The sequence below is a fragment of the Ornithorhynchus anatinus genome, chromosome 4 (genome assembly GCF_004115215.2).
Source record: "Ornithorhynchus anatinus isolate Pmale09 chromosome 4, mOrnAna1.pri.v4, whole genome shotgun sequence".
Taxonomy (NCBI): Eukaryota; Metazoa; Chordata; class Mammalia; order Monotremata; family Ornithorhynchidae; genus Ornithorhynchus; species Ornithorhynchus anatinus.
In genome coordinates this window covers 44,410,211-44,418,949 of record NC_041731.1, presented here as the reverse complement: position 1 = coordinate 44,418,949, position 8,739 = coordinate 44,410,211, and positions in this window count along the sequence as shown.

Genomic DNA, 8,739 nt, shown 5'->3' with positions numbered 1-8,739 from the left:
GGTGGGAGGAGGATTGAGATACACTGGAGGGTGTGAGATTGGTGAAGAGAGCAAAACACTGGCCTAGCAAGAAAGGGCCAGGACCCCAGCCAGCCACCCATCCACCTAGCCACCCTCCCACTCCTCAGACCTAAGAAGAGAGTGTCCTGGGTTGATGAGGGTTTAACAGCTTCAGCCTTTAGTTGCCAAGCCCAAGTAACCCTCTGAGTTGGACCTGAGGGGAGAGGGCTAACAGCTAGCCCCATCCTTGTGAGCAGGGAACATGCCTACCAACTGTTATATTGTACTCTCCCAAGCTCTGTAAAACAGTAAGCACTCAATAAATACCATCAATTGTTCTATACTCTCCAACCCTGGTCTGTACAGTAGAGAGGCAAGCACAGCCAACTGGATAATGGATGTTATGTTGCAGATGTATCTATGGGTAGACACTCTAGTGGCTCTAAAGCTGCTCTGTCCACAGGGCTCTTTGAGCACCATTCTCCTAATTTGACTGGGAAAGTGGCAGGCAGGGATTGGGGTGGGAGATGGGTAGTTTATCCCCTGACCTCAGGACCCAGTGGGGAAAACAAATGGCTGTGAGTGCACTGGCTCTATGCTCAGGGAGGATGATATACAGCCGTCTTTTCATTCTCATCTAGACCACCCTGCCCCTTGTCTCTGGGGTTCCAGCTTTGTTTAAACTGCCTCAGAAGGGGTTTCCCACAGGGAACCACCACCACCATCTGTAAGTCATTTTATTCTCCACAAGAACATCAGGTGACCGACTTGTTGACTACTCTGGGCCCCAGGGACCAACCTACCCCACTGTGAACAACCCAGCTATTCTCACCCCCTGCTGCTCCCCAAAGAATTCCTCAGAAGGGGAGTGGGAAGGAATGAAGATGGGGAGGGAGAAGAAAAAGTAGATAAATAAAGCAAACTGACAATTGGATTATCATGCTGAGCTGGCTGAAGGGATGGTGTGACCAAGACTGTGGTGGAGTTAATCAGGGGAGGCCTCCTGGAGGAAGATGCCTTTTAGAAGGACTTTGAAGGGGAGAGAGACATAGCTTGTTTAGTTTTTCAGAATGGCACTTGAGAACTTACTATGTGCCAGGCATTATACTAAGCACCAGGGTAGACACAAATTAATCAGGTTGGACACAGTCCATGTCCCACATGGGGCTCACAGTCTTAATCCCCATTTTACAGATGAGGTAGCTGAGGCCCAGAGAAGTGAAGTGATTTGCCTGACGTGACACAGCAGAGAAATGACAGAGACAGGATTAGAACCCAAGTCCTTCTGACTTCCAGGCCCATGCTCTGTCCATGAGGCCACACTATTTCTCTTGGTAAAGCTGAGAGAGCGGGTTTTCCAAAAGAATCTCTTGAGATGACCAGAGTACAAGATGGATGGGGTGTACTGGCAGATGAAAGTATGAGAAGCAGCATGACCTTATGAAAGAGCATGGCTCTGAGAGTCAGAGGTCCTATGCTCTAATTCTGGCTTCTCGCTTGTCTGCTGTGTGACCTTGGGCAAATTCTCAGTTACCTCATCCTTTAAATGGGGATTAAGACTGTGAGCCCCACTGTGTCCAACCTGATTATCTTGTAATCTACCCCAGCACTTATTAGAGTGCTGGGCACACAGAAGGCTGAGAGGAGATTGACAGAGAGACAGTGTGGAAGCAGAAGGTCAGGATTTTTTTGTTTACTGCATGGAGGTACCTTACTTTCCCCATCCCTATCCTCCTAGGCTTTGTAAACCTGCACCTCTGGGACAGCAGGAGTGGGTGTGGCACTGCTCAGTTGTGCACCTAGCAACAGGCCAATGGATACCCTGATTACCCAAACACAGCATTCCCCTAGACAATGGCTCAGACAGGGATCTCGCAAGGCAAACACCGGGAGCCAGGTGAGGGAGGAATTTTTAGGATCTCTCTTTTTGGAATGGTATTTGCTATGTGCCAGGCACTGTAACAATCACTGAGGTAGATACAAGACATTCAGGTTGGACAAAGTCCCTGTCCCAAATGGGACTCACAATCTAAGTAGTGGGAGGAAAATTTAATCCCCATTTTAAAGAAGGGGGAACTGAAGCACAGAGAAGTGAAATATCTTGCTCAAGGTCACACAGCAGACAAGTAGTAGAGGCTGGTATTACAACCCAGATCCTTCTGACTCCTAGACCCCGTGCTCTATCCAGTAAGTAGCCACGCTGTCTCTCTCCAGCTTCTTCATGAAGACTGCAATGAGTGTCAGAATCCAACGCAAGGGAAGGGTTCAGACTCGTGGCCCCATTTTCTGGGTTCAGACAGTGCTGTGCCTCAAGGGTTCAGTTAGGCTCTAGTGGCCAAGCAGAGCTCTCTTGGGCTCCCACCTGCTTCCCCTCTGCCTCAGGATACAATTCCAAGCCCTTACTCCCTGGCCTACAGAACCTAACCTGGAAACTTCCTCCAGGGAGGAAGGGAGGATGGTCCAATTTTAGCTCTACAGATATCCCAGTTCCCCCCGCACTATCCCTGGCAAATCTGGGGTCTGAGACACCTTAGCTACTGGGAGTGTGTGGCTCTCAAGACTTTAGGACAGGAGCAGGTTTTCTCTCTCCTCGCCCCACCCTCAAACACAAAGACACAAACACACACAAGTTGAGACAGCAATATCTGAAATGACTATCTCTCCCTCTAGACTGTAAGCTCATTATGGGCAGGGAACATGTCTACTAATTCTTTTGTATTGTACTCTCCCACGCCCTTAGTACAGTGCTCTGCATATAGTAAGCACTCAAAAAATACAATTGATTGATCTGAAAGAGTCATTTACATAAGATGGGAGAGGAGCCACTTCTGGGGCTTGGAATCCAATACTGAGAAAGGACTTCAGAGTGGAGCGATGTGGGGATGCTACAAGTCTCAAAAACATTTAGCCCACCCTTCTACTCCCACTCTGTCAGGCCACTGACCATTTAAAGGAACAAGCTTTTTGCCTCTAGTACCTTGTTTTCCCTAGGTCTGGCACTGCCTGGAGGGTTGTTGGGCGCGCGTAGAGGGAGTAAGAGAGGAAAGCTCCATCGACTCAGATACACTGTCAGATCCAAGTGACTGCTATTTCAGAGGTTCTGAAAACCCGGCTCCTGTCGCCTCCAAACCATGAAGGGGTGCTGAATTAATCAAGCTTTCTCTGAGTAGCAGTGAAGAATCAGGCTACTTAACATTCCCAGTCAAACATGCTGACCCTGGGAAAAAATGTGCAGATCAAGGAGTCCGGTGGTCCATGGCCATAATAGACTGGTCAGTTAGCCAGTCAGTCAATCACATTTATTGAGCATTTACTGTGAGCGATGCACTGTTCTAAGTGCTTAGGAAAGTACAATATGACACTATATATGACATTTTCCCTGCCCACAACAAGCTTACAGTCTGGATGGAGAGACAGACATTAATAAAAATAAATAAAATGACAGATATGTATATAAGTGTTGTGGGCCTGGGGAGGTGAATAAAGGGAGCAAGTCCTGATGACGGGGGAGTGGGAGAAGAGGGAAGGAGGGCTGAGTCAGGGAAGGTCTCTTGAAGGAGATGTACCTTCGATAAGGTTTTGAAGGTGAGGAGAGTAATTGTCTGTTGGATATGAAGAGGAAGGAGTTCAGGCCACAGGACAGGACATGTGTGAGAGGTTAGCAGCGAGATAGACAAGATTGAGGTACAGTGGGAAGTTTAGCATTAAAGGAACCAAGTGTGTTGGCTGGGTTGTAGTAGGAGACTGGCGAGGTGAGGTAGGAGAGGAAAAGGTGATTGACTGCTTTAAAGCCAATGGTAAGAAGTTTCTGTTTGATTCAGAGGTGGATCAGCAACTACTGGAGGTTCTTGAGGAGTGGGGAAACATGAACTGAACATGAAATTATCCAGGTGCTCCACCAGACCTATGGAGACAATTACCCTGACAGCTTTTTGACTTAGACTAGCTCCTCCCAGAGTTTCCAATAAACTGGAAAAGGCCCAAAACTGTGCCTTTCGGACCTTTTGCTCTTCAAAACATGCCCCTTCCCAGGTCTTATCCCTATCCCAGCATCCTTTTTATCCTTGCTCCAAATGAAGTGTTGGCTCTGTTGTATACGTCTCCTCCAAATTTGAGACCCAGACTCTTGAAGCTATTTTTTACCAAGTCAGGAATAAGAGTGTGGGGGGTGGGAGTGGGGTCTAAACCACAAGTAGGCATGAGGTGGGCATGCCACCAGGGAGACTAGAGGAGGCTCCATTCACCTGCCCGCCTTCATCTGTGGGATCTCAGGGAACCTGAGAGTCAGTGACAGGACAGGAGCCCCACTGACCCAGCCCACACCCCTTATGAATGGATTCTCAGACTCAGTGGCCTCCTCTATCCGTAATCTATGTTAATGCATTCCCTCACACCACCCACAATAGACTGTAAACTCCTTGAGGTCAGGGATCATATCTGCTTCCTTTATTCTACTCTCCCACGCATTTAGTACAGTGCTCTGCACACAGAAATAACTCAGTAAATACCATTGACCAATCACATTGCTCTCCTATGGGAAGATGGGGCCATTTAGTCAGTCAGTTGTATTTATTGAGCACTTACTATGTGCAGAACACTGTACTAAGTGCTTGGGAGAGCACCACAATATACCAGATATTCCCTGCTCACAACTAGCTTATAGTCTTGAAGGGGGGGACAGACATTAATATAGCAGGGAATGTGTCTATTATTATATTGTACTCTCCAAGGACTTAGTACAGTGGTCTGTACACAGTAAGTGCTCAATAAATATGATTGAATGAATAAACATAAAATTACAGATATGTACATAAATGCAGTGGGGCTGGGAGGGGGATGAATAAAGACTGTAAGTCAAGATGGGAGCAAGAAAGGAGTGGGAGAAGAGGAAAGGAGGACTTAGTCAGAAAGACCTCATGGAGGAGATACACCTTCAATAAGGCTTTGAAGGCAGGGGAGTAATTATGTGTCATTTAAAAAGGGAGGGCGTTCCAGACCAGAGGCAAGATGTCAGTTGTGAGTTTGAAGTGATGGACATACAGTGAGAAGATTGGTATTAGAGGAGCAAAGTGTGCAGCCTGGGTTGTAGTAGGAGAGTAGCGAGGTGAGGTAGGAGGGGGCAAGGTGATTGAGTGCTTTAGGGCTGGTGGGTGGCATGGGGACGGGATAGACTTGCAACTCCATGAGGACTTTGCACAGCAACAGGTATGCTGTTTTTACTATTACAATCTTTCACTACATTCTTACATGTTTTTGCAAAATCTTCCATGTATTATTTAAATTATGCCTAGTACCTGGATAACCCACAAAGTATCACATGCATCAGTGTGGCCATCCTAGGGAAAGGGCAGGAGCCAGTTACCCTCCCCCTCCTCAGGGTGGCCCAGCCCAGAGCCGGATGTAGGGGTGTCCTCCCAGTCACAAGGAGCAGAGCAGTGGCCCGGCAGGTGATCCAGGGAGCCCAGCCCTAGGACTAGAGCAGAGAACAATCCCAATCCTGACTAGACTGTTAACTCGATATGGGCAGAGAAGGTGTCTACAAACTCTGTTGCTTTGTACTCTCCCAAGCACTTAGTACAGTGTTCTGCACACAGTAAGCGTTCGGTAAATACCACTGATGATGACTAACGCTTCCTGCCTGCCCTGGGATGTGGGGTCCCGGCTGCCAGCAGGAAGGAAAAGCATTAGTCATCCTGCTGGCAGCCGGGACCCCACATCCCAGGGCAGGCAGGGCTAGGAATGGAGCCTAGAGGTGATTGCTTTAATCAGTATGCATGAGATAATAATAATAATGATAGTACTCATTAAGCACTTACTATATGTCAAGCACTGTTCTAAACTAATCAGCTTGGACACAGTCCCTGTCCCACATAGGGCTCACAGACATCCCCATTTTCCAGATGAGGCAACTGAGACACAGAGAAATTGTGACTTTCCCAGGACACACAGTAAACAAGTGGCAGATCGGGGATAAGAACCCAGGTCCTTCTGACTTCCAGGTCCATGATCTTATCAGAACTCAGAACAGTGCTTAGAACATAGTAAGCACTTAAAAAATACCGTCATTATTGTTATTATTATTTCCACTAGGCCAGGCTCCTTCCCATTAAAGGTTGATTAAAGGCTTGGATGGGGCTTGCACATCTAACCCCTCACCACAGACAACAGTTCAGATCTGACTCAGGCAATCACACTGAGCAGACAGGCACTCAAGGAAGGAGACTTGGCATTGCTTTCATTTTGCAACCTTTGCCACCCCAAAAACCCTCTTCTCCCCCATTTCCCTCTCCTCCTCCCCCTCTCCCGTCCCACCCCCTCAGCACTGTACTCGTACGCTCAACTGTATATATCTTCATCACCCTATTTATTTAGTTTAATGAGATGTACATCACCCTGATTCTATTTATTTGCCATTGTTTTAATGAGATGTTCTTCCCCTTGACTCTATTTATTGCCATTGTTCTTGTCTGCCTGTCTCCCCCGATTAGACTGTAAGCCCATCAAAGGGCAGGGACTGTCTCTATCTGTTGCCGATTTGTACATTCCAAGCACTTAGTACAGTGCTCTGCACATAGTAAGTGCTCAATAAATACTATTGAATGAATGAACGAATGAGTACTTACTGTGTGCAGAGCACAGTTTTAAGTGCTTGGAAGAGTACAAGACAACAGCACTGGGAGATACATTCCCTACCCACAAGGAGCTCTCAGTCAATCACTCTAGTCCTTACTGCGTTCAGCGCAGTGAACCAAATGCTTGGGAGAGTAACAGCGTGGCTTAGTGGAATGAGCCCGAGTTTGGGAGTCAGAGGTCATGGATTCTAATCCCCGCTCCACCACTTGTCAATTGTGTGACTTTGGGCAAGTCACTTCACTTCTCTGTGCCTCAGTTACCTCATCTGTAAAATGGGGATTAAGACTATGAGCCCCACGTGGGACAACCTGACCACCTTATATCTACCCCACTTGGCACATAGTAAGCCCTTAACAAATACCATCATTATTATTGTTATTATTTCAATATAACTGAGTTAGTTGACCCTTCCCCTGTCCACAGGAGTTCTCAACCTAGAAGGGGAGGTAGACAGTAAAATAAATTATGGATATGTATATAAGTGCTGTGGGCTGAGTTGAATATCAAGTGCTTGAAGCATATAGTGAGAAGCAGTGTGGCTCAGTGGAAAGAGCATGGACTTTGGAGTCAGAGGTCATGAATTCGAATCCCAGCTCTGCCACTTGTCAGCTGTGTGACTGTGGGCAAGTCACTTCACTTCTCTATGCCTCAGTGACTTCATCTGCAAAATGGGGATGAAGACTGTGAGCCCCACGTGGGACAACCTGATTCCCCTGTGTCTACCCCAGCACTTAGAACAATGCTCTGCACATAGCAAGCTCTTAACAAATACCAACATTATTATATAGCTCCAACTGCAGAGGTGATGCAGAAGGGTGAGGGAGTCAGGTAAATAAGGATTTAGTCAGGGAAGATTTGGGGGGAGATATGATTTTAATAAGGCTTTGAAGGTAGGAGCATGGTAGTCTGTCATATTGGAGGAGGAGGGAGTTCTAGGCCAGAGGGAGGGTGTGGACAAGGGGTGGGTGGTGAGAGGGATGAGATGAGAACAATGAGTAAGCTGGTAATGGAGGAGCACACTCAGACCCCTGATGGTGTGCCCTAAAGCTCTCTGCCTGAAGCTGGTCCCAGGTGCAGCACTTTGCAAAATGCACGCAATCATTTTCAGTACAAAACCTATTTATAGCCAGAGTGGCCTCAGCACAGTGCCAACTCAGGGCCACAATACCATAACCAGCAGGCGGCCTCCAGGGTAGCTGGGGCGGTTGCTATTTTTCAGGATTCCCACTGGCCTGTTCACCACAAGACACCCGCTATGGTTCTTCCGCAGCATGGCTTAGTGGCAAGAGCACAGGCTCGGGAGTAAAAGGACGTGGGTTCTAATCCCAGCTCCTCCACTTGTCTGCTGCGTGACCTTGGGCAAGCCACTGCACTTCTCTGTGCCTCAGTTACCTGATCTGTAAAATGGGACTAAGACTGTGAGCCCCATGTGGGACAACCTGATTAGCTCGTATCTACCCTAGCGCTTAGAACAGTGCTTGGCACATAGTAAGCACTTAACAAATACCATTATTATTATGATGTCTTAGCCCTTTCCTGCCCTGTCACTGGCCCAGCAGACAGTCCCCTGCCGTGGACTGAGATGGGGGGTGGGTCAGACTCCAGATGGGGCCAAGAGAATGTGAGCTCGTCAATATAATACTCTTTTATATTGTACTTTCCCAAGTGCTTAGTACAGTGCTCTGCACCAAGTGGACAAATACCCTGATGGTTGAGAGCCAGGGATGCCCATTTTAGGCCAAATCCCAGGGGAAAGTCGGCCTCCAAGTGCCATCTTGTGGCTAATAATGGGAGCCACCCGATGTCTCCCCTTTGGAAGATCAATTTTCTCCCCTCTTCAACCTCCCGCGGGGAGAGAGGGAGGAGGGTAGAATCAGTTCAATCAAGCAATAGGATTTGAGTGCTCACGTGCGCAGAGCACTTTACCTAGCGGTTGGGAGAGTACAACAGAGTTGTTAGACACATTCCCTGCTCACAACGAACTCACAGTCTAGAGGGGGAGACAGATATTAATATAAATAAATTAAAGATATGTACATAAGTGCCCTGGGACTCAGGGCGGGGGTGAATGAAAGGAACAAAAGAGGGTGACACAGAAGGGAGTGG